We start from the raw sequence: 27,544 nt of genomic DNA on the forward strand, positions 1-27,544 counted from the left end.
TTAACAGGAAAAGCATGTCTGATTACTGGTGGTGGAATTAAACAGGAAAAATCCTAGCCACAGTAAGCCAAAAAGTAACTTGGCACATTCATGGCAAATGAATATACAAACACTTATGCTAAGAAACCTTGATGCAATCTCCCTCATGGAAGTTTGAAAATCACTGGTTCACGAAGAGTAGAATGTCAATGAGAAGTTCATGTTATTTCCTTATCCTCAAACATTCTTATGGACAACACTGATACAACACAGACTCAGATGAACCATGTGACTGACCCAGAAGGGTAACATTACTACAAAATACCTTTCAGGAAGCATCTTTGATTTGCACAGACTCTGGTGAACATTTCCAAATAAGGAATACATTAGCAGAAGAAAAGGTCTGTTCACAAACCATTCACAAACAAACAAAAAGCAGTGTGTGGGGAGTACATCTGCTGGATAATTTATTCACAATGAATTATTCAGCCAACTCTAGCAAAGGACCTATTTTTTTTTCTAGTTATATAAAGATATTTTCTTATGACAGCCATAGACACAAATGTTATATTTGACTGATGCTTTCCTTACTGTCATCTTTTCTGTTTGGCCCATAAAGTCATTTCAGGAAGTACTTTGTCTTCTCACTGATCTTTTGATTCAGGGGTGAATGACAACTTTAACCACACAGCTAGACCAAATGCCTCAGGATGGCAAGGGCAGAAGGAAAATCGTATTTTTAAATTAGAAGGACAAAAATTGCCCACAGCCAAGTAATAGACTATCACATAAACAGAAACTTTGTCATGTGAAATAGTAGCAGTCCAATTTCAAGACAAAAGCAAGATAAAGTTAAGGACATTTGAAAACAAAGGTTTGAGGAAAGTGACTCATGCACTGATAAACCAGATAAAAAAAGATAAAACACAGAGAAAAAAATAGAATGCATCTAATCCACACAATACCACATTTTATTGGCATTTATTTTTTTCTTTTCAAAAGTAATTTTCTCTTTCTTTCCTTTGTCTCACTCTCACTTTCCCTTTTAGCTTGCAGTTCTTTGTTCTTTCCTTTTTAATGATGACTAGCACTGATTTAGTTATCTAGGTCATTCATTTACCTTGAATTGTTTGCTGTGGTATGACAAAAACATTGAATCCTAGGAACTCCTATTAACTTTGCTCATATTATTGAAGTTGGTCTTATTTTGAAAATGCCTTAAATATTTTCAATCGCTTAAAATGTTTCAACTTTAAAATTTGAAGTAAATTTGATATGAATTTTAATAACCTGAATTGCTAAAATGCATGCAATCTTTCTCTTTATTAGGCAGTGTGTTTTCACATTTCTCTCTTAGCACAAAAAAACTCTAAAAATTCAATTACTTGAATTAATGCAGTGTGCAACACAGCACACAGAAAAATTCCCCATCCTTGGTAGCACATACCTCTTTTGCCCTATTATGTGACAGAGTCAAATTATGACACAGCTTCTCTTATGCATCCATTTTCAAATCTCTGTAAGCAGAGTGATGCTTGACAGCAGGCAAAGCAATAGATAGGTAAGTGGCTGGCATTTTTTAAACAGGATTGAAGTGCAAAGATGTTTGAAGAAATGCAGTAGACAAGCCTCTATGTTAATATCAGCCATATTTTTGTACAATCTATATGGACAAATCACCTCATCTTTTTGTACTAGGGATGAGGTTATTTTCTTGCTGGGCAAGAAACATTCAGTCCTCTTTCAGATGTGCATTACTACAGCACACTCTATATGAGATCGCCATAATTATGATCTTTAGGCTTAGGTGATCATCAAGAAAACCATCAACAGCCAGAGAACTGGTGTGAGACATCTATTGTCATATCTGTATCATTGCCTTGTGGTTCCCTTTTCTTTGTGGGCTTCAGCTGTACTATGTTATCATTCCCATATGACTATAGACACACATAAGTTAACTTATATCTCCATGCACACACATGTATAAAATTGAGCTGAATTGGTAGAGACCACCTGTTAGTTTTTTTTGGAAAACTCCTAACACAATGTCCTCTCAGTTGAAATGATAAGTGTTCTGCTCCTTCACTCAGAACCCACCCTGCATAGAATGTGTTATTGCAGTGACCAGTAGATGAGGAAGAGCTTCTGGTTCCATTTTCTGCTCCCTATTTCATCACTTCTAGTCAGGCTCTTGTATATGCTTAAGTTGACTTTCTGGGGAATATTAATTGCTTTAGTGTTAATATTTAACATTTCTCTTGATTTTTCAGACTATTTCATGAGCTCAGGACTGCAAAAATAATTGTTTTTTGACTTCAGCATTGTGGTTAAAATCCCTGTGTGTGCCTCGTCCTTCAGTTTCAGGTGAGGACATTTATCACTGTGCTGTAGGTGAGATATATCTATACAAGGTGCAGACAGCTAGAAATCTCGCGTGTGTAAATGCATCTGTTTGCAGTGCATGATGAAGTTCATCAATTTCAAATAGTGCTGAACTGCTTTTAATGAGCTACTACTGATATGCACAAGAGCAATAGGACCAAACCTTTGTATTTTCAACACATCAGCAGGCCACTTTTTGCTCAAATGGATATGGACTTTTTTTCTGGAATTCATTCCAGGAGACACAAAACAGCTCTATAGGCTTTGTAATATGTGGTACCCTGACAATGAGTCAGTCTGTTAAATTTTTCCTGGGAAGAAAGGGTTGCTGGCTAGAGATCTCTAAGCTTTTCTTATATGTACAAAACTGCAATTTTTTTTTGCCAGCCTATGCTTCTCAAGTGTCTATGACTTCTCTGGGTGTATACAGTTGCATCAAATGGAGATCAGAAGCATCTTTTACATTAGACAAACACTATTCTGTGTTCTGCAGCCTCCTAATGCCATCAAATGTGTGTTCATTATAATGGTAAAAACTGGTAAATGCTATTGCTCTCAGATATAGGGATGATGCCTCTTTCTAATGGGTTCTAGAAATCCCTATCACACTTCTGTCATTAGAAGATAGGTTTATCCTGTATACTCACTTCATTTTACATCAGCATATTTATTCGTTTCTAACGCCTCACCTTCTACTGAAACAGGCAGCAGTGACACAATGTTGCCTTTGTGGCTCCCTTTGCCTTCAGCGTATAGATTACCAGATGAATTCTGCATTATTTTGTTTCCCTTAGATATGTTCCTCTCTACTGCTTTGCACTAATTCACAGGCAGCTTGAAAGCATACTGCCTTACACATAACACTCTCAACCAAATACCTGAATAAAATGTGAGTTGCCCAGGAACAAAAAATGGTGAAATGACACCAGGAACGCTCAGTAAGTTGTCTGTCTTTGATACCACCTCCCATTCCACAGATGTCCTCTGCTTCCATTGCACTCTTCTCTATTGCAGCTCCTACCTATGCTCCCAGATATGTATATCCCCTATTCTGTGCCTTGCAGAAACACTAGATTGAATTGCTGTCCTCCTGTGCTAAACAGAAGAACAATGCTGCTTTTCTTTGATGACAACTTGTTAGTATGGGCATGTGCTTGCCTTTCCCTTTTGCCTAATCCATTAGCAATTCCTCCCAAAGATAATTTTCCCTCCAGCTGCAGTGAGGTCCTCAGGAATCAGCTTGCACTAGAAGAACCACTGAACCAAAGCTGCAGGGGAATGAAACATAAGCACAAACAAAAATGCACACACATGCAAAAAAAAAGTGAAAGCCCAAAGATATCAATATAGTTGATATCTATTTTCCAAGGCTTAGACTAAGATCTGGTCAGATGCAGTTTATTTGAATGATATTTGGTCATGTTAAGTGACAACTTTGCACCAGGATGTTTTATTTAAATTAATCCAAATGTGAAAAGATAAGGAATTTCTTTTTAGCCTGACATCAGCAACTAAAAATTCTACAGGAAGTAATTAGGACATTAATAACTTAACTTCAGACTTTTTAACTGATAGCCATACATAAAAATCTGCTGTCTAGTAAAGTCCCAACTAAATATAGTCAGTGTACTCAAATATGCTTAATAAATGTGGATACTTGGATTCCAGAATGAATAGCATTACTCATGTTCAGTACAGGTTCCAAACCAAAAGTATAATGCTATGAAAATGGAAGGATGCAGCACTGGGACTTTAACATACCATATAGTTTTGGGGGAAAAAAAATTAAAATTCTCTGTATTTTGAAGAATGAAGATTTGTTTGATAGCTCAGTTGAGTAGTGGATTGCCTGTGTCAAAAGGCTGGCACAGTATACAATAACTAATGTGGATCAAAAAAGCTTCAAAAAGTGTTTAGTGTAATGGGAACTGAAACCTGTAACTTTTTGCCTGTCAAAACAAACCTTTTTTCTCCAGAAGACAAACCTTTTGATGTGATAGTTGATATTTCTATGAAATTTTGTATTCTTAAACCACTGGACATTCTATACTGTTTCTGCTGATGGCTCTGAAGTGACAATAGAATATAGAAAAGTAAATGAAAAACCTAAGAAAGTTAGCAATCTTTTGTCATTTTGAAAAAAGAGTAAGTGATTAAGAACAGGACTCGTGAGCATGTTGTATGCAAAGTGAGAGGACCTAGAAATAAACATTGTTTGAGGCCAAGTTCAAACATCAAAACATACAATACAAATACTTCTTCAAAAGAGATCCCAAAGCCATTCAGGAGCTGAAATAAGAACATGATGCAACAGTCTGCAGGTTCAGGTAGACAGAAAAATGCAGAAGGCATCTGAAAGTTCTGCTTTTACTGTCCTACAAGGCAAATGATTGTTTATTCTTCAAGAAATTCAGCACATGCAGATGTCCCTTTCTCCTTTTTTCTTTTTTTTTTTTTAATTTAAACAACATCCACATTAGAAAGATGATTCAACAGAATTTCAGATTCATGAGTTTACAGAAATGCCCAAGGAGTATGCTGTAACATCTTTAAAACTGTTCAGTGCAGAAAACAATTGAGAAGTGTCATTTGCATGTTTTTACAAGTGAAAGGGATGAGCCTTAAAATGGAGACTGATTTAGAACCTCAGAACAAATAGGAAAAATTACTTCAGAATTAAAAGTTGGAAAAATTCAGCTGTTCTAAGAAAATGTAATGTGGAGATTCTTGATAAATCCTGGATAATACTGAGGTACTGACAAAAAAACCAACACATCCTTTCCAGAAAAGTTCGCCAATTTTAAGAAATATAACCTTACATTTCTTAACAAAGATTCAGACTAATTAGAAGAGCACTAAGCCCCCTAAACCCAGTCTTCTATAGTGTGAAAGGCCATCTAAGAAGTAATTTCCACAGATGTTGTTCTGTTGAAAACAAAGAAATAAACACTTGCAGGACAACATAAAGCTGACTGAATACATAAATCAATTGCAAAATCAGATTAACTGTGCTGGATCAGAATCTACATCAGTGGCAGACCAATAAAACAGCCTAGCTATCATACAGGTCACTATATTCTACATTTTTTTAGATGAACAGCCTTTCAGGAATTTCAGAATCCTAAAATATTTTATTACTTCCATCACAATGCATGAATCTCTGGTGATTTTTCATGAAATTCTACCTTTACTTTGATTAACTGACATTTACTGCATTATGAGAATGTGCAAATAAAATTTTACCATAACTGAGTTTCTGCACAATGCGTATTTTTATTCAGAACAGCTCATTCCTGTGTCAGTGACCTAACAGAGGACAAAGCAAATGAGCATCAGAGACACCACAAAGCACCATGAAGAAAATGCCCATCTTAAGAATGAAGATGCTGAGCGACTACTCAGCAAGAAAGACTGTCAATGCATCTGCAGAAGAAAATGGAGACATTGTTCCAGATACTCTTACAAGATGTAGGATGGTATTTGAATGGAAAATATGTATTATTTCCTGTGAATCACTGCAGCATAGTTTGGCAACACAGCTGTAATTTTCGTACACTTCATTTCAGAAGGAAAAGAGAAAGGGAATTTGGCAATACAGCTTTAAATATTGTATAATCCTTGTAGTCAGCTATCTCTGCTGGCAGCCAAACAGAAGTGCCTAGAGTCAGAAATCTCAGCAAAGGGCATTTAGAAATATTTTAAAAATGCAGTTACTTGGAATACAATTTTGCTCTTGTGCTGTCCCCACAGACTTCAGATTACAAAGGCAAGGGAAGGGAAGCACCCCATCTCCCAGACTGTGACCCATATCTCCTTTCTTCTTTTTAGGAATATAATTAGCTCCCTCTTCTCTAAACTTTCAGCCCAGTCTTTTGGACTGGATAGCTTTGCCCACTAGTTTTGTTTTTATTCCTCTGAAGCTTCTTGACTTCCTTCTCTCTCTACTTGATCCTCAACAGACCTAGCTACTTTGATGATATTATGGGTTGACAGCCAGAACTGAAAATAAGAAGAGGGAAGCCTACTGACAAACTGGCTAGGTTTTGTTTTTTTAGCTTTTTTCTTAAAAAAAAAAGTGTCATCAGTGGTTTTGATGCCAAAATTCTTGTGCAATGAACACAACTGGCATGAACACTTGGATGCCTCCCAAATGCAGATGGAAATGTCAAAGAAATGATGAAGGTAATATTGTCATGAACTGAATTATTCCATAACGAATATATGCCCCAGAAGAAGGGAAAAAAATAGTCCCTCTTAGTTATAAAATAAAACATGACATAGGTAGATCATGACCCTGACAAGTACTCAAAGTCAGCTCATGTAAAGAGGTTTTAAAACAACAACAACAAGCAGTCAGCAAGCAAGCTGAGAAATGATAAAAGCATCCACTAAAATGTATGGATAAAGCAGGGAAGTAACTTGAAAGCCAGGTGCCACAAATATCAGAATACTTGTAAAGCACAGGAAAAGGAGTCAAGGATGATTGTTTTATTCTTGACTGCGGAGACTTGGGTGACTTTTGGCCCAAACAAGGCCATCTCAGCCTGGAAGAACATAATAAATGGCAAGCAAACACAGAAAAAAATCCTGCTTTGAAAATTAACCATTAAAGGGTTTTCTGTAAGGATGAATATTGACCTGATAAATCAGTTATTTATTTGGTGTTAATGCTACCAAACAGCACAAATAGATTTCTTATTGTTACTGTACCTGACAGGTGAAGATGATGGTAAACATGAAAAATAAACATACAGACTTACTTGAATCTGGAGGTCATGGTCATGGAATCATATGCTGGATGTAACAGAAGGTACATGGTATAGAATTATGAACTTTGGCATAAGCAGCAGCAATTGGGAAGTGACAAATTTTAAAACTTATGTCTGAACGTGAGCACAGGGCAGAAGAATAAGACTGAAAGACATGGAAAGATTTTTCATTTTTTGTTTCTACAAAATAAGATATCATTATGAAAATTTGCAGACTCTTTGATGAAAAAATATGTTCTGTGCCTGATTAAGAAAATTGTAGAAGATTATAGCACGTGAATCAAAAACATGCTCCTATAAATCCCATAACTCTAATGTGAAATCAGTTTTGCTGTCCCTGCAGCCAGCTAAGAGAGATGTGCCAGTGAGCACTACAGTCTCAGGCCTGTCATAGCTCTTAATTTCTGATTTTACTTTTTTAAGAACTTGTATGTAAATGTAAAGCCAGGTCAGGAAAAAAAAATAAAGAAAAAGATAAAAAGAGGTTCAAAGCAATTAGGTGCAGAGATAAATAACAGCAGCTTGTATATCTGGTTAGGAGATATTGAAACAGAAAAACTAGTGAGTATTTGAATGGTCTGAATGACAAATGTATGTGGGAGAATCTGGTACTAAACAAATATGGTTTCTTTTATTTTTAGGGCATGTGTGCTATCAGGTAAAAAATAAACAGGACTGAAAATAGACTGCTGCATGTATATAGCTCCACTTAGAAGTACAGGCAATGACACACAATGCAGATAGCTGGATGGGTGTAAGGTGTAAGTAAAGGTGCATGAGGTGTAACTCAGCTTCAGAAAACCTCTCTATTGCCTATAACAAAGCAGGTACTCTAACTCATGTCACCCACCATGTAGACACCAAATTTAGGTCTTTATTCTGCGCAGAAAATTCCAGCCTTTCAGCAGACTGATGTTCTTTCACTCCAGCAGAAGTTGTCAGGAGAGTTTTGTAATAACTGTGTTACAAGCATATTTCTCTGAACAGCTTTTTAAGGCATGAGAATTTGTTATGGGCAGAATTTAAACAATGAGGGAATGACACAGAAAATAGTTCATAAGGGCCAGCTCTTGTTTTTGACTTCCAGCAGAAGGCTTTGGAAAGAAAATGAGAGTTTTATGTTTTCTACCTTCTTTTTGAGAGTGAAGAGGGACCAGCCAAGATAACAATGATACTCATTTGTATTTGTAACAGTTTTAATCAGTTACCAGTGTGCCAGTTTGGCAGTCTTTAGCCAGAACACCCTGTGCTATAACTTCAGACATTAGCCCTAGAAAAACATCCTCCATGTTTGGCAGCACCATGGGTCTATTGGAATGCAAAAAGTCATGTGGATGAATAATGTAAAGATAGGACATGCATGAATAAATCAGTGGATAAATAAGCTGTATCTGGGTTCTGCTCTACAGGCCACTTTTAGCAGCAAACAGAGCACTTCCTCTGCTTCTTTAAGAAGTAGATCGTGTCTGACAATGTTTTATAGTTGTAGCATATTACTACTTTTGTAAGAATATAAATTAATTTTTAAGGGGCTTTTAAAAATATTTCTCTTAAATAATTTTGTTGGTGTTAATTGTTTTTTCTCTTATCACGTGTCCAAAGGCAAACAGTGCAATGTCTGCTTATACACAAGCATTAGTAAGGATTTGCTGAAAGTGCAGACCAGGTTAGGCTGCCACAGCTCCATGCATCCAAGTCTGTCCAGCAAGGAGGCTGAGCAGGTGTTCCCAATGGGCAGCCTCACACCATAATTCAGTGCACATGTGCACATAGCCAGGCACAGAGAGCAGCACAGACAGGGTACAGTGCTCACACAGAAGCAAACAGCACTGATGGTCTTATCCTGGTCCCCTCTCTGGCTGATCAGAACAATACACTCTTAGTGGAAAGCACACACATTTATGGGGTGTAGATCAAGCCAATATTTAGCCTGAGACTCAAGCTTTATCCACAAGCTGGCCTTGGACCCTTGGTTTTCCTACTTGGTGGTACTCAAGCATGTGAACCCACAGGCACAGACTTGAGAGAACCTGCTGGAACTCAGAATTATGTGAGCACACACTCTAAGGGACCCCATGGCAGCAGACATAGACATCCAGATTGCTGGCAGCTGGCCCATTGATATTTTGGTCTCCTCAAGTTACCTCATGAGCAGGCATATAAAACAGTGTCTATGGTACCTGGTCCAGACTGTAGTTGTACCTGTAACCTATGCCTGATTCCAAAGTCCCTTCAGCTCTGGACCTTTTGGACCATGAAGACACTCTGATTTCCCCAGTCTCTGTCCCAGACTCGTGGGCACTGCAGTACTTGGTTCCTAATCCTCTTATACTACTCAGCATCTAGGCCAGCTTGATGTTTGCTGGTGATTTCTCACTGACACACCCACTCTGCACGCACACAGACACACAGACACACAGACACACAGACACACAGACACACACAGACACACAGACACACAGACACACATCCTTGTTTTCTCTGGCACACAACTCCCTGTGACCTGTGTTTTTACAGCCATTAGTGATGCTCAGACACCCATACACCCTCACATGTACGCAGAACAGAGTCCCTTCACCCAGGAAAATAGAAGCGGAGTTTAACAAGGAAACAGGAGAAAGCGTGCTGCTCAGGTACAGGGCATTACCAGACATACTTACTGAACCAGCCCCCATTTACTGGAGGCCAGTCTCTTTCAACCCCTTTTTACCTCTATATTTCCACATTTCCCATTCCCTTATCCTTTCCTTTCCCTACCTTTGGTTCCTTACCTATACTTCCCCTCCTAAGTCAGGTACAATCCCCAAATGGTCTCCCCTGGCATCCCACAAGGAGCCCCATGCTCAGTGACAGTCCCCTCCCAGTCCATGAGGTGCTGTGCTGCACTGCTTTTGGCTAAGGTAGAATTAATTTTCTTCACAGTGGCTGGTATGGGGCTAAGTTTGGGGTTTGGGCTGAACACAGGGTTGATAATATAAAGACATTTTTCGTTGCTGCCAAGCAATGCTTACACAAGGCCAAGGCCTTTTCTGCTTTGTGTACTGCCATGCTAGCAAGGAAGTTGGGGGTACATGGGAGTTTGGGAGGAGCCACAGCCAGGACAGCTGATCCGAACTGACCAAAGGGATATTCCGTATGACATCATGCTCAGTATGTAAAGTGGGGGAAAGAAGGAGGAAGGGGAGGATGTTTAGAGGTGTGGCATTTGCACTCCCAAGGAACCTTTACATGTGATGGGACCCTGCTCTCCTGGAGATGGCTGAACACCTGCCCGCCATGGGAAGCAGAGGATTTTGGGTTTTGCTTTGCTTGTGCACAGAGCCTTTGCTTTCTTCATTAAGCTGTCTTTATCTCAACCCACAAGTGTTCCAGCTTTTACCCTTCTGATTCTCCCCTTGATCCTGTTGGTGGGGGAGTGAGGGAGCAGCTGTGTGGGGTTAACACCTGGGGAGACAGTGTCCATTAGCTCACCATGGTGGATCTCACCCTGCCTGTCTTTCTGATCACCCCTGTCATGGATCAAGGTAGGGACTTATGTTTCCTCCTTTGGCCAGGATATTTGGGGCTCTTGGGAATGCTGTATCTCATAGAATCCTCTGTCTTTGTTGAAATGAGCCTCTAATTACATAACCTAACACTAGTAATCTTCATCTTTTTGTTTGTCTGGTTTTGTTAAATAACTTGCAGGCTGCAGCAGTCTGGCTGCTGACTGATTTGCAGTTGCTGCTGCTCCTAACTCTGTAATCCAGCCCGGATTTCACTGGAATACATAGAACTTTGGCTACTGAATTGAGTGGAGAGTCAATTATTTTGAGTAATTGTGCGCCAGTTTCCTCCCAGAGTATCCACTGGCCCACACCTCACGTCCTCTGAGAAAGCAGATGCACAGGATTAAAGGAGAAAATAATTCCCACAGAAAATTTCTTTCCCTGCATTTTTTAAATCAGAAGGAGGAAAACCTGCCATTCCAACTTCACAGTTTCTCAACTAGACCCACTATTTTTTATTAGTAATCTCTACCATTCCTCCCATTTTCTTAATCTTCTACAAGCCTTACCTTTTCAATTACCTATGCATTTCAGGATAAGAAAAATTGTTATTATGAGCTTTTACATGTGGCTGTATATCACTTAGCATTCCAATAGCTCTTCATGCCCCTGTAGTATCCAAACAATTAGAAAAAGCTGGCATGCAAAAGTTCCAGAAAAGTTTTTAGCTGCTGAAATTAGCAAAATTACCGATTGACTTTATTATAAATAAACAGACTAGAGTCATTAAATGGCAGGCAGTTAATTTCTCAGTCCTATATTGCTATTTAAACTATGTCCCTTCATGCTGAAAAGATACGAGAAAGAAATCTGCAGCACATTTTATTAGTAAGTCTCTTTTACTCTCCAGGAAATCTATCAAGAGACTGGGTCTACTGTATAAGACTATCCAAATATTTTAATAGGATCCCGTTCAGCGTTTTCCTAAAATGAAGATGGATTTTGGCTGAGCCCAAATTAGGATCAGGAAGTTCCTCCATGAGCATAAGCAAGTGTGCTGATAGAAGCTATGACTGACTGAGACTGGAGGTTCACAATTGTGCAGAGATTTCTGGCTCTTCTCCAGCTCCAAGGATGGAGTCTGCCAACTTGGCAGACTGGAGAACTCACTATGGCAATTTTTCAAATGGGAGAAATGGTCCAAGGAGGAGCTGTAATTCCATATAAACTGTCCAGAACTGATGACAGGGGCCTCTGCTTCCAACAATCTGGCCAAGAACTCAGTGAATCACTGTGTCCAACTGAAGATGGACAGTGTATTTATGGAATTCCTGTGGGCATTCACTGTGCAACTACAGCCAAATTGCTAATGTAACTGCGGCTTACAGTCAGAGTGTGATGTCTGGGATATTCTGTCAGAGCCCAGAAGTTCCTTTGAATTCTTATAAGTGTGAGGTCATTAAACTATGTTTTCAAAAGTAGCAGTTTTGAACTGCTTCATATTGTTTCACTCTAAGTGGGGATTTAATGTCTAGAAATTTTTGCTGCAATTTATAACACTATCACTTACCTTAAAATCCTTAATACGTTTTTTGAAAGCCTGGAGAACATCCTAAAATAGGATGCTTTAGGCTCTCTAAATTAAATAAACCAACCCTCTTTTAGGGTGCCTGTCAGAGGCTTTACTCTCTCTAAAGCCATGTGAGGAGTGGATGAGATCACCTGGTCTGTTCAGCCTGGAGAAAACTGAGGGGAGACCTCACTGCAGTCACAGCTTCCTTGTGAGGGGACTGATCTCTTCTTCTGTGGTGACCAGTGACAGGACCCAAGGAAATGGCCTGAAGCCATGTCAGTAAAGGTTTATGCTGAATATCAAAAGGTTCTTCAGAGTGGGGTCAGGCATTGGAACAGGCTTCCCAGGGAAATGGTTATGGCACCAAGCCTGAAAGAGTTCAAGAAGTGTTTGAACAATGCTTCCAGACAAATGATGTGACTCTTGGGGATGTCCTATTCATGGCCATGATTGAGACTCAATGATCTTTGTACCTCTCTTCCAACTCAGACTATTCTGTGATTCTGTAATTCTGTAAATCTTTCTGAAGTTTTTCCCTGTTCTGTCCCAAGCTGAGATGGATTTGATGCATCCAGAAAGTTTTTCATTCTTGAACAAGCATGATACCTTGACAAATTTTCCCTGTTGATTTCAGTTAGAGTAACACAACTTAGTCATAATCCCTTCTCTGAACACGCTGGACAGATTCCAAATATGAGGCATAAGAATTTACTTCTGTTTTTTCTTGAAGTTTCACAAGGAGGAGGGAAAAAATCTTTACAAAGAGGAGAAAAAAATTGCACAACAGGTACTGCTTAATGAAACAGAAAATAATGCAATTGATACCTCACTGGCTGTAGAGTCAGAAGGTCAAAATTCAACATCAGCTTTGTCTGGCAGTTAGACTAAATTGGTCTCACCCACACAATCAGCAAATCTTCTGTAACAATGAGCATGGCATGTACTATGGAACTTGAGTTTACTCATCTAAATTTGGAAGTGTTCAAGAATACACATTCTTTTTTCTTAATACTTTCATGTGTTTCCTAGACTTGCTTGTTTCACAGGAATTTAGATCTGTTGCTTCCAACTCTGAGCTGCTAAGGGTTTGCTATAGAACTTTTCTTAATAGTGTTCATAAAAGTCCTACATCATTTATATTAAGGAAAAAATAAAATATTGCTATTATCACTTACAGCGCTTTCAAACAGCACTGAAGAGATTGATGCATGTGTTCATTCAAGCTCTTAAGTGTAGCATCTCCTAATCCAGTCAAATTCCTTTATACATATTTTTCTTACTTATAGTATGCTCAGTTCTTCATAGGAACTCAAGGTCACTTTTGTCACTGTTTATTTATTTCTTTCCTGAGAACAAGAATATTCTGTAATATATTTTCTGATTATCTACAAGCTCACTGCTGTAAAAAGTTGTTATATTTTTCAGTAGCCTAAAAATAGTGAGAAATGGAAAGTCCTGCTGGAAGTGAGTGTCTGACATTCCAGCACCTTCAGCTGGAGAGAATTTGAGATGTAAAGGCAACCTGCACAGACCCTTGTTGAATGCAAAATAATAACATCCAGGGAGAGAGAGAATGAAGGAGAGCACATCCAAAGCATTTTGAAGAAGTTTAGCACGCCTACCAATAGTATATACATAATTTAATTTTCCCACAGGACCATGCAGCTCAGCATGGCATAATATATAACAAAAGAAGCACAAGCCAACCAATCTTCTGCCCTGATGAAAAAACCCCCTAACTTTATTGGTATTTGTGTATTTATAATACAACTATCTGCAGTGGTAAGGAGATAAAAAATGCAAGTGTTGCATGACCACAGGATGCCTTGCTTCAGCTGTGGAGCTGACCTGTGGCAAGGGCAAGCTAGCATGAGGTGTTTCAAGGCAAGCAGGAGGCACAGAGCAGAGTCAATATGCCCAGTTACTGCTGGATGTCGAAACCTGCAAGAAAAAGGACTGTGAGCATGTGATGAACAAGTCAGGAAGTAGCAGCAGACAAAAAGAGCAAGGAAGAGAGAGGCTCAGCATGGTCTGGCATCAAAATGTATCATTATATCTCCAATGCATTGCATTATATATAATTATTATAAAAAATGTTCCAGGACAGAAAAACTTAAGTTCTGATGTCTCTGTGTTCTCCGTGGCTCAGCATAACTAAATTGGAAGAATTTAAAGCTTTTTAAGATGGTGCTTATCTTTTTTCCTGAAGAAGCAGCATTTGATGGGTCTTTTCTTTTCTCATATATCAGGTACTGCTTAATGCTATTCCAGCTAATTGTTTATTTTGCCCCATTAACTTAAGCTAGATCTGGGGTTGAGGCTTCTTACACCTTATATGCAACCTAAACATGCACTTACTGCTTTTCAAGTACACAAAGAAATAATCCTTTGGGACAGACTGGAGCAAAGAAATTTTTGTAAGTGATCAGGTTCACACATAAAAAGTGTGATTGCAGAGCTGTACTACCTAAGAGACTGGGTCATTCATTCCCAAAAGGAAGACTTTGCCATGACTTATCCCACCATCAAATCTTCCTTTAAACCCTGACTTAGCTGTGAGCGAAGTTGTAAAGAGCTCCTGGCTGCTTTTGAATGAAAATCTGTGATGTCCACTGTTTGGAAGCTGGCAACAATGAAAGCAATAATGCAGTGTTTCATCTGAGTGCAGGTTTCCTGGACGTTCTTTATGTTCCCTTTAAAAAGCAATCCTATAAATATGACTTCAGTGGCAGATGAATACACACAGCAGACAAATGTGTCCCCTCACTAATGGTCTGATAAATTTGACAGATTTTTTGGTGACATAATTACAACTTGGTCAGCTCCTGCTATTATGCATCACTGTTTGTGACAAACAATGCTTTACCTTGTATGTTTTAGCAAAGGCTTTGAGAAAACTGCAGGACAGTAAATCACCTGCTAAAAAGGGCTGTAGCAAAGTTTCCTCCAGAGTTCTGAACTCCAGCAAACTAGAGTATCAAAGATAATGAGAGATTCCAGATCCTAGGTCCACTTTTCTGGGACAGATTGAGGAATAGCTGCATGCAGAAGAGATAAAGATGAAAATAAAGATGAACAGATAAAGATGAAAAGGTGTTGCATGTAATGTATTCACTGACTTAATTAAACCTTTAGAGGTTATAATATTTGATAAAAGCACACTCCCATATAGAGTTCATTGTAAGGTTGGTTTTAAGGAGTAAGGTCTACACAAAATAACATACTCGCTGACATTAAAAAAGTATAAAACCAGGGTTAATTTTTCATGATAATGCCAATTTTTTTTTGAGATCCAGATCTATACATGAAAGAACTTTGTGAAGCCTTTGTTTATTTCTCAAAACAATCACATTAGCAATGTTGTTTAAGGGGAAACATTTTAGGTTTATTGCCTTTTTTTTTGCAAAAGAAGAATGATTGGCTATTTTAAGGTCAAATATTAAAGCATTTTTGAAAAGTTCAGTGCAGCTGCCCTCAATAGATTGGTGGGCTACACTAGCAGTGTGGTTGGATTTGCCCTGCATGCATTACACAATTTATATGTTGGGTTAAAGTAGCTGAATATGGATGACACATGATAAGAATTTCCACTTCCTTCCCAATAGTAGTTTCCCTAGCTTTCTTCTCACTAAACTAGAGCATGCCTTTCACACACAGGTCCTGAACAAGACACAGCCTGAAGCCCTTCCAAAAATAGCAATGGAAAATTTTTTACTTAAAACCTCTGCTGTTTCTTTCAAAACATTGTTTATAGTTGCATCCCATTCCTCCAGTGGCCCCTCATCAGGAATGGCATCTACTTCCCCAGCACTGGAGACTTACATAGAAGAGCTTTTGCTTGTGCTCTTTACACTCTTTCATAGCTAATCAACAACCACTCACTGCCTAGCTATTTGTGTTAGATGTGCTATATAACTGTGGCACACAGCCTTTCATTTGTGTTCTTACTAATGCTATTTGTAGACAGTGGATTGTAGCTGCTGCCTCTGATCTTCCACTGTCTTTTAAAAAAAAAAAAAAAAAGAGGAGCAATTATTGGCACTGTTCAAAGAGCTTTCCCTGTTCTGCTCTCAGGAAGGCAGCCTTTGTATAAAGCCAGTGGAGTTGTGCCCATTCACAGCAGGGCTGAATTTGGCCTGAAACGCTGCCCTAGTAAACAGCTCGGGCATCCTCCTATGAATCAGGAAAGGTGGTGGTATGGCTAGTCTCTGCATGTGAGACAAGTCAGGCTTGCAGTGCCCATCCCTCACCTCTCATTCCTCATATAGCTATTTTTATGAATGTGCAAATATTGCTCTTCAGGTGCACAGAGTCCGGCCCAGTCTTCCCATGGAGCACAAATATGTTCTGCCAAAAGAGCTGTAGACAACACAGGCTTACATGAAGATGATTTTTATAAGCCAAATGAATTTATTACTTTGCTGATGGCTTTCTCAGGGACACTTGCAACATCTAGAAGAGCTTGAGTATAAGTTAGTACAGGTTCTCAACAAGAAGCTGCAAATTATTCTTCCTTGCAAGTAAGCAAAATTGAATGAAAGAATGGGACAATAAGAGGGCCTGTGTATCCATGAGAAGAGCAGGAAGCAAACAGGGATACTGACTAGAACTAATAAGAAAGAGGAAGAATGAGAGAACGTGTTGTGTAGAATTGATCAATATGAAAGTATTACTGGACCTATTTTCTTTACCCTTTGCTTTTTTAGCATTGTAGGAAATAGATTAATGATTTTTGAGTGGAGATGGAAAAAGGTGAGAAAAGAAGGAGGTGCTTTCTGATGTCCTTGCAGGTTGGATTTCCCAAGCTTATATGTTCATTCTAAGAGTGACTCCAGCATGCCTTTGCTAAAGGCTTTCTTTCTTTAATAGACTCTACCTATTAATCTCTAACTATTTATCTCTGAGTGGTACACCCACCCTGGTGATAGCTAGCTGGGAAATTCCTAGGATTGTGAAAATACAATTAACATGCATTAAACAGGAGTTTCATTGTGTGAAACACGCGCTTTTTGGGGGGGGAATCAAAGCCAGCACTTCCAGTGTCATCTCTTCTAATGAGAGAAGAGCTTGTGTTAGGATGCCTATGACTTGTCAGAAAGAGACTTTTAATATTTAATTTCAGTTGTGAGAATCCAAGGTGAACAGAAAAAGTGTTAAATGTGGTGCACCTACCTCTTTGGATTATCTCCCCCCAAAATAATTTTATTAGAAGACAGCAAGGGGAGCAGGCATGCTGTTGAAACCAAGCTCACTGAAGAGTTCTTCTCTGGCCTCAGGAACTGTAAGTGCTATAGAAAAAACTGGAATAGAGACAGTCGTATTACATCAGATCAAACTGCATCAGTGTGTGCTTGCTGATGTAATTTGAACACCACTTTTTGAACATTCAGAAGGGAGCATCCCAACCATCTATTTGGAATAGGCAGCATTGTATCCATGACCCAGATATTCACACACTCTAGATAGAAAAATGTCTTCTGCATAGTACTAGAACTGTACAACATGCTCATGTCTCATCTTTTCTGTATATTTACAGATCTGTCCAGTCTTGAAGATGCCAAGCTTATAATGATGGAAGGTTGGTTGAAAACCCCATACAATCCTGACAAAGTTGTCTCACTCCACAACCAGAGTTTATTGAGGTCTATATCATCCTCGCTATGATCCTGTTGCTTCCTCTGGATGGAAAACAAGAAACAGACTTAATCCTTTGTCAATACATCATATTCTGTTCATAGTTACACTAGTTTGTCAATATTCAGTAAAGACCAATCTAGCTGTAACTTGTGCCTTTCTATGACCCCTTTTGAAAATGGCTGGATTCATAGCTGCTTTCTGCCAGCCTGTGGGAAACGTCCTTTAAGTTAAAGGTAGAATGAGACATTCTTCGTATGCATTAAGAAGGTACAATGAGAGATCAGTCATGTTGTTCTAGACACAGTGTTGTCTCTCCCTTCACCACATTGTGCTAATCTTGACCACTGGATTCTTTGGTTTTGGCCTTGGTATGATTCTGTGCAAACATGGAGTGCCCACATTCCACAGTGCAATGGATACCTTTGCATAGCAAAGACAAATGAGAAGTCGTTGTGGTGCTGTTGATGAGTGTCTTCCAGCATTCACTTTGTGTCTCAGTTGTTTGTCCTTGTTGCCTAATTAGCACTGCATGGAGATTCAAATAAATGATACTCTAGCTGTCATCCATCTCTCTCAGAGGGTAAGGGCTGTGTAACATCTGTCACATCACTGTGTTTGCACCTTTCCACGTACTTCTGTGTGGTCCTTTTGAACATGGAAGACAATTTAGTGCAACATTTCTTGTGATCAGCCTGCCTAAATGTGCCTACATAGAAAAATAATTCACTTTTTAAACTCAACCTCCAGTGCAAGGCAAAACAATGCATGGGAAGCTACAAGTAAGTTAGATCATCCTATGACTTTCCTTTCTCGTGACAAGAACATGGATGTTGCCCTACTTGAGGAGTATTTTGTACATGAAAAAACATAAGAGATACAAGAAAATGGAAGGCTAATATGGCATTTTGGGGAAAGCTTGTGTATCTCTTGTATATCTTGAGATGTAGTGGCCAATGGTGATCTAGACTCAGGGAAGTGGCTTTTCACTTTCAGTGGAAAGATTATGTATTTCTAGATATATTTAAGTGGATAAATAACTCTAGATGAAGATGTTTTTGTATGGATATAGACTGGGATGCCCACAATCTCCATGCTAATATGACACTTATAAGGAATTTAACAGGAGAAGAATAGAACCTCACCTTTTGATTTTCTTCATTATCTAAGAATAAGCATTTGAGATGTGTTTCTGTGTGTTTTTTTTCTTGCTATAATAGATGCAAGCAGACTGAGGTTACTATTTATCATAGGATGAAATTTCACTTGTAATCACATTCTCATGATCTATTTACATCAGTGTTTTATGGACAGTTACCTGTAGTTAATTTTCCCTCTTGAATTTTCAGGATGAATTATAAGATACCTAGCAAAAAGATTTCTATGACATCCTGTAACTGTCTTTATGGAGAATTTTGAAGCTGGCAGTTCATATGCTTATAATTAGAGGACTTTTGGTTTACTTGGAGGGGTGATTGAGTTTTTCAACTGACAACAAAACAGAAAATCCATAGCACAGAGTATATTTTCTAAAATATGTTACTTCAAAAAGGACCTTAGGTGTTAGTCTACAATGGTGCTGTTAAGTGCCACTGTGGTCACATTTTTTACAAAAGAGCAAATTCTAAGACAAACTCCAGGATATTTGTGAATAATGAGAGATAGAGAACCCTTGGTACACAAGCGTTTTTCTTTGTTTGCCATCAAAGTAAACTCACTTCAAAATAGCTAATACAGAAAGAGGACTGACTAGTGATCAGTCTGTGAGGCACTTGAGTACACAACATTTTAGGAAGGTAAATCAGTAATACAAGGAAACCATGAGTTTTGGTTGTTTTTGGTGTTTTCTTCCTTCCCCACTGCTTCAGGGAAATTTATAATTTATCTCATCTCCAGAATGAGAAATTTATCATTTCTTTAAAATTATCATGGTTGGACAACAGGAAATCAATTAATTCCATTCTAACAAAAAATATTTTACATTTCCTTTATTTTCTATTGGTTTATTAATTTTGTTGTTTCCTTTTGTAAAATAAATTTGATTTCAAATGACAGAAATTAGATTCTTTCACAGTAAGACTTCAAGTAAACTGAGATTATACATGGCAAATCCAAAACCCAGCTAGTGGTTGAAGAGTAAGTTTCATCAGAACCGAAGATGGCTGTAGAAAAATACTCAGATAAGGAGAAATGCAATTAAAAATATACATTTGTCTATTTTAAAATGTTTCTTTTTATTAATTTGGCCAAACAACTTCAAGGCATCTAATTTTTTTTTACTTTTAAAGTTGATGAAGGCTAGTTTCTTCTGCTTCTGCAAAGTTTCTCTAGCTACTTGTGTTTCCAGAGCTATATTAAGCAGTCCTGACCGTTGCCTGCATATATATGGCATTTTCCCATCATTTTCAAATCAAAATACTACAGTTTTTAAATAGACAGGTAAACAGAGAGGCAAAGAATTGGAGAAGAAAAATACTGTTGAGAAGGTTCTTAGCAAGAAAATTGAAACAGGAGGGAATAGCATGCAGAGAAAAATGCAAGTTCACATACCAAAGTTAGAGGATTTGGGATTAATTGAAATCCTCAAGTGGTGCATGGTAAGTGACTGCCTATTTAGAGCCAATAGATAGGTTTCCGTGAGGTTAAGGAAGCGAAAAATCCCATACGAAGCTAGTGAGATGTTAAATTCTAATTAGAAGTGTTAATTAAAAAAAAACATTTCCAATTTCATCAGTGAGAGTGCTTTTGTTGTTCTGATTCTCTTTGCTACAGTGAATCCTAAGTATCCTAACTCATTTTGTCCCAATATTATTTACCACTTCTATAGGATATAAAAAAGTTGACTATGACTATAGAAGCAGGGATTATTACAGTGGCACCTTCTACAGTGTCTGTGATAAGAGGACTATCAGCACTTCCACTGGCTGAGACTTTTCTAGGCTTGAAAGCTGAAGTCATAAAATTCACAATGGACTGAAATTTGGGTACATACAACTTCCCAGCCTGTAAGAAAATGCCCCATAAACTTTATGCATATTAAATTGATTGAGCATTTTTTAATTAACTAAAAAAACCCCAGTTTATTTCCTCCATGTTCAAATGTTGCTCTGTGCAATGCCAACTAAAAAATGCAGTTATTTAGCTTGACATTTTGCAGGTCATTAGCCCACAGCATGGAGTAAACACATGGCACACAGAAAACCCAGGATGTTAGGGGCAAGTTCTTTACCAAGAACTCTCAGTACTTACCCTTCCAGAAAAAGAGCTTCTCTTCCCCTGTACTGTAATAAAAACTGCTTGCTGTCCGTGTAGGAGCTATGCTATGCTCCTACCGAGGGTGGGATGGTAAAAACCCAGCAAAGAGGCTGCCTACAGCTAGACTGGCAGTAAATTACAACCCCCAGACCACTGACCTGTGCCAGGTACCTGTCCTGGAGAGGGGCATCCTTAAAACTCTTTGGTGAGTCCTCTGAGCAAGGAACAGGATCAACATCTTCCCTTTCAGATCCACAGTAGCACTTCTGTAACAGTAACACTTGGTGCTCATTAGCAAACTAAACTGCACAAGGTCCTACAAACCCCAATACATACTTGTTTTAAAACACATACTTAAAAAAGTAAATTGAATATATATATACAAGCTCCTGTGTGAGCTTCAAGTGCTTTGAAAAAGGGGAGACATTTTAAATACAGAGAACTCTGAAAACTACAAAAGTTAGGGAACCACAAGTTACGGTTCCTCTTGGAGCGCTGATTTTACACTCAATATGGCATCAAATTTAAATATTTTGAAAAATTTTTCAGAAGAAATGAAAAGTCCAGTAGGAAAAAAAAAAACCCAAAAACACAAACACCAAAACCCCAAAAACCACCAGCTAACCCAACAAAAACAGCAAACTAACAGCCAACCAACCTTCACACCACTATGACTTTGTCTTAGAGTCTCCATCTATGTCTAATGATGACAGAAAATCAGAAATGGGATAACTTGATCTATCTTAGACAGAGTAGAAGAACATGAGATAATTTCTTTTTGCATGGCTTAGCCAGAAGGCTCTTACAAAGACCTGACTCTGATGATCTTTTTATCACTAAAAGGTATATTCTGGGCATGGAAAAAGATTTCTCAGTGGAAATTTTGACAAAAAACTAAATCCTCTGGAGAAAAAAATCTTCATCACAAGAATTCAAGAACTGAGAATGAAGAAAACCACTTTAATGAAAGGTCCATTTTTATCTTATGTAGTTTTGCTTGTTTGACTTAGGAAGGTAGCCTTGCATATTAACAAAAGACCACAGCACCAACACAAAGGTAAAGCAGCAAGTTACTGATGTCATTTTTATGACTTAACACATGTAAATGTATTTAATCTAATGCTTTGTCATGTATAATTCAGTAAATTAAGGCTAGATTCTGGTGGCAGATCAAAACTATGACAAATATACATACAATTCCCATGAGAAAACATAAGATGAAATTCTGTATTTCACTTCATCTGGAAAGGAAAGTTCATTAAAGAAGAACATTTCAAATGTGTAAAGAGTATTTAGAATTTTATGTTTTCTATCACATAAAGGTGAGGTACTTTTCCAGCCTATGAACTACTAACTCTTGGCTAAAATATTTCTGTAAAACTGGAAATGTTTATCCCTGTACTTTTTTAAAACACTCTGCCATTCTACATTCCCCCTCATTTGGTTACATAATTAGAAATTGTTATTCTTTGTATAGCAAGCAGATTTTTTCCTTGGTGCAATTACTGGACTGTGTCTTGTAGATTTTTTTCTGAAGTACTGAAATGGAAAGATACCCCCATTAGCCCTTGCCCCCAGCTCCCTTAACTCCCCAGGCCAGTTTGATGAGTCACACTTTTTCCTTTAAAGCTTTAGGATCTTGTGCCAAATTCAAGCAGTGTTGCCAACTATGGTGATTTTATCATGAGTCTCAGGATATTTAAAACCCTAGCTCCAGTGCTCATTTAGTAACTTTAGAATCTCTGTTTTCATTAAAAATAAATAAATACATAAAATCAAAGCTTTAAGTCTTGAGAAGTGTGACAAAAGAACAAAAAAAGCCCCTTGCAACAGCAAAACAAAACCCCACAGAATATATAAGGCTCAAAGAAACCCAGATGGGAAATGAAAACAGAATCCTACTAAATAGAAATATTGTGCAATCTATAAGGTCTTTTATTCAAGTTCTAAAAAAAAAAAAAAAAAAAACAAACAAACAAACAAACAAAAAAAACCCATAAAAATCAACAAAAACAACAACAAAAATCCCTACTAACAGAAAAATCTTGCAGTTTGTAGTATAATCTACAGGATGTAAGGGTTCTCATGATTCTGAAACAGCTGAGGCTGGAAATGCTGCAATTCCTAGTCATGGTAAGGAAGTGCCACCAGAATCATGTGAAGGGAAGAGTTTGACCTAAAAATAATTTCATAATCCTAATCATGCTGCTTACATAGTTCCTGGCTTCTGAACATAAGCACAGACAAGGGTGCGGGAGGCCCTTAGAGGTCTGTAGGACTTTGCTGTTCCTTGGTCGCTGGGGCAAGAGAAAGACAGATCAAAGTACAGGGTGTGGCTGTGTTTGGAGTCCCAGGAGACTGTTGAGAAAATTATAAAAATGCACTGTGAAATGTGGTTCATCTTTCAACTCATGGCCATGGAAGAGCTGGAGGAATACTCCAAATAGACACTTGAATTCACTTCTAACCTCAAGAAATTACAATTTCTTGCATTTGTGAGATCTTTAATACAACTACAGGGAATACATCCTGACAAACATACCTTAAAGGAGAACATATTTCCAAAATCTGTCTACTACCGTCTGGAATATAATTTTTCCTCAGATATAACTCTGTTTTCAGCTTTCTTCGCCATCAATATTGTTAAACTGTTTGATTGTCTATGATGCAATGCCCCATATTTAGTTAGACCATTTACAACTTTCTCCACATCAGCAATTCTTCAAATTTGCTGACACAATGTTTTACCATCTGTCAACTTTTCAAATTGCCTCTTCTTTCTTTCTAGGCTGCCTATTTTTTATTTCAGAGAAAAGAAAAGAAAAAAAAAAGAAAAAAGAAAAGAAAAAAGAAAAAAGAAAAGAGAAAAAAGAAAAAAAAGAGAAGAAAAAAGAGAATAAAAGAGAGGAAAAGAGAGGTGAATAAAGAGAGAAAGAAAGAAGGAAAGAGAGAAAGAGAGAAAGAGAGAAAGAAAGAAAGAAAAAGAAAGAAAGAGAGAGAGAAAGAAAAAGAAAGAAAGAATGAAAGAAAGAAAGAAAGAAAGAAAGAAAGAAAGAAAGAAAGAAAGAAAGAAAGAAAGAAAGAAAGAAAGAGAAAGAGAAAGAAAGAAAACAAAAGAAAGAAAATTAATAAAAATTTTAAATAACAGGCTTTATTGCTGCACAGTATTAGACTAACCTATATATTCTGACATATCTGTGGTGATATTTTTGCCATGATAATTTTAACTGAAGAATGTTTCCTATATAAGGCACCTGAAAAAAAACCAACACCCATCAACCATCAACCATCACCCCCATCACCAACACCACCAGTACCACAAAAAGTACATCCCAAAACATGGTTATGCAACTGCTTTGGAATGCAAGAAAAAAAAATTGTTCTTGTTGTTGTTATTATTAAGATATTATTTAAACTTTCTTTCATGTTTTTCTTCATGAAATATGACTTCTAAGCTTCCCTCTAGTGAGGAATACACCTCAAAAGATCAAGATAATTATCAAAATTATGGAGGTTTTATATCAGTGACCACTTATAATTGATAAAAACTCACAGGAATAGGGTTCAAGAAGTATTTCCAGTAATTTCTACATCTGCTCAGAGACTTTTCTATAGCATGTTCTGCTTCAGTATCAAAGATGTCATTAGGTAGAGTGAGGTAAAACCAGCCAGCTGACCATGTAATCAAAAGTTTAAAAAGCAGAAATGAATTTACTAGAATAGCTTATTAAGCTTTCCTTTCTCAAGAGGACCTGAAATGAATTTATTTCAGTTTCTCTTAAATATTCTGGACAGATTATATTTCAACTCAACAGTAAAATGCAGATCAGCTGTCAGTGTTGAAGAGAGGAGGTAAAGATAAACTGGCTAGATCTGCTGATTCATCTCTGGGTAGCTGATTTCTGAAGTGTACCATTCTCATGATTTTGGGTTCTTGTGGCTGTGACCTTCAAGCCGTGTCCTCTTCCTTTTACAAACAGAGAAAGTAAACTTAATGGACAAATTGTTTTGGGCTGGTGGAAGAAAAACACAGCAACAGAAAATTTGTCCTTCTTAAAAAGGTTACGTTTGTAGCTCCACTGAACTAACACAATCACCTGTACTATTCAAAGGGATCTTTCTAAAATATGTTATTTTCTCTCATTAAGTTTTTATATTCACAGTATGACCTATGAGAAAAATACCTTCTTTTTACAAAATCTTCAAATATTCTGGAAACCCTAAGATTTAACAAGATGACAGAAAGAACACAATCATTTCTGCTTTGAGTCATACCCTATAAAATATGACAGTTCTGAAGAAAGGAAAATGTCATTCCACCTTGAATCGAATTTTGAATACAGTAGTAATGAAATTATCACTTCTCTCACACAAATACGTGAACAATGCAAGTTTCACACAGCTCCAAGTTTAATTTGCTAATGGAAAAATTGCCTACAGCTCAGTGAAGTCAGTGTGAATGCTACTGTTGTGTAATGGGGTCCGCATTATAATAATTGATTATATTATGAGGGGTTTTGTGCAGCAAAAATACCCACTGATGTAAAAATGAAAAAGACGAGTTGGACTATCAGGAGAACTGAATCAGGCTCTATGCTGGTATTGCCAGGGTTTATTTCTGCCTTAACAATACATAATAACCATTTCTAGCAGGTCAGGCTCCTATTAAATATCCATTGCAACTTGACTTTTGGCAAAATATGTAGTTTTACAAGGGAAACAAAAGCTACAATTCTCTAAATGAAGGCAGAAGACACATTAGGCTTCATGTAGCTTTTCTTGCCAGAAATAATTGGTGAAGCCCATCTATTAGATTTTATTTATATAGTAATGGTGCAGTAGCTTTCCAATTCCATGCTTACTTCCAAAAATGAAGAGTTACAATAATAATAAGCAGTACAGTGTGGGGGTTTTTTCTCAAAATAGCCATTTTTCATGATGGCAGGATCAGGCATTGGGGTGACCCTTGAAGATATTTCCCTGTTACTCTTCTTTTCAACAAAACATGTCATGCTCATTCACTGAAGGTTTCTCTGCAGATGATGTCAAAGAAAAGCCAAGCAGACTCTGCCAGAGCTCCATCCCATAATGTTCTTGAAATTGTCCTCAAACCTTTAGCTATTACAAACTTCCTTGCTGAGTCTGAATTAAACATGATTTCAAACTGAGATCTAGAGCTGAGTTATTTCAAAGTTTTATTAAGAGTTAGGAACTGAGGCCAAAATCAAAATATCTGCTGCTTTATAAAATGTGGGGAATACTATAAGAAAGAAAATAAGGATTCTAACTTCAGAAATTGTAAGGCACAGTACTGGAGAGAAGAGGAGGGTTCTTTTCTTGCCATCAAATGCCCTTGCTCAGTCAAGACCAAAATAAATACATGCACAATTAAAATATCTTCTGATTGAATTTTATGTTGTTTTGCTTTTCCGTTAAAACATATTTTTTGTTTATCACCTTATTTTCTATATTAGCTATGAGGAAGTTTGGTCTCATAACTTCTCATTTGGTTTCATAAACACTTTATTTAACTAAAAGCCTATTTAATTTAGTCTTGCACCTCTTTTCAATCTCAGCATACACAAGCGTCCATTTTAATCTTTTCTTGTCTTGATATTGTTACCTCATTGCCACCAGATGACTAGTGCCTCCAAAACTAGAAAATCCCATTTTGTTACATAGTCCGTCTGTAACAGATAAAAAGCAGTTTTTCCCTTGTTCCCCAATGATCTAGATCATCTAAGTGCAATCTACTCACAAATAAAATTACTGGGGTTTTTTAGTAAGATAAGGCAAACTTTAACAAATACTCTATTTGTTGTCTGCAAAATACTAAGATAGAAACATTGATCTTTCTGTAGGTTGTCTTCAAATCTTTATTTGGTTGTACTTTCAGTTATTTAGCATAAACAAAACCATTTTGTTCCAGCTCTTATCAACATCAGTGTCTTTCTCTGCAAACTTCTTGAATCAGCATTCCTGTGTCAGTGATTACAGATACTCCAGAGAGAAAATGCTGCAACTGCTGTTCCTCTGTGGGCATCTTAGTTTTTGTGACCCTCATTCTGAACTGCTGAATCAGAAGAAACAGCTTTCTGACACAGACACTTCGGAATTCTTCTCTAGCTGCCTGCCTTCCTCCCCTTAGGATGTTTTGGTTTGGTTTTTGGTTTTTTTTTTTGTTTTTTTTTTTTTTTTTTTTTTTTTTTTTTTGTGGGTTTTTTTTTTTTGGTAGCAGAAAGAAAAGAAACTTCTGAACAAACAAACAAACAAGCAAGCAAGCAGAGAAACAAAATCCAATACAGAAGCTACAGCTCAGATCAAAATGTATTTAGCCTAGAGTCAACACACAAAACTCCATTTAGTCAAATCCCAGTTTCATTGGGTCATTCTGCTCTTTCCTTCTGTTTTCTTCATCCATTGGAAAGAGGTGTTGCAATCTGACTCCACTGATTGTTAACTCT

Source organism: Ammospiza caudacuta, chromosome 2 (assembly GCF_027887145.1).
Source record: "Ammospiza caudacuta isolate bAmmCau1 chromosome 2, bAmmCau1.pri, whole genome shotgun sequence".
Classification (NCBI taxonomy): domain Eukaryota; kingdom Metazoa; phylum Chordata; class Aves; order Passeriformes; family Passerellidae; genus Ammospiza; species Ammospiza caudacuta.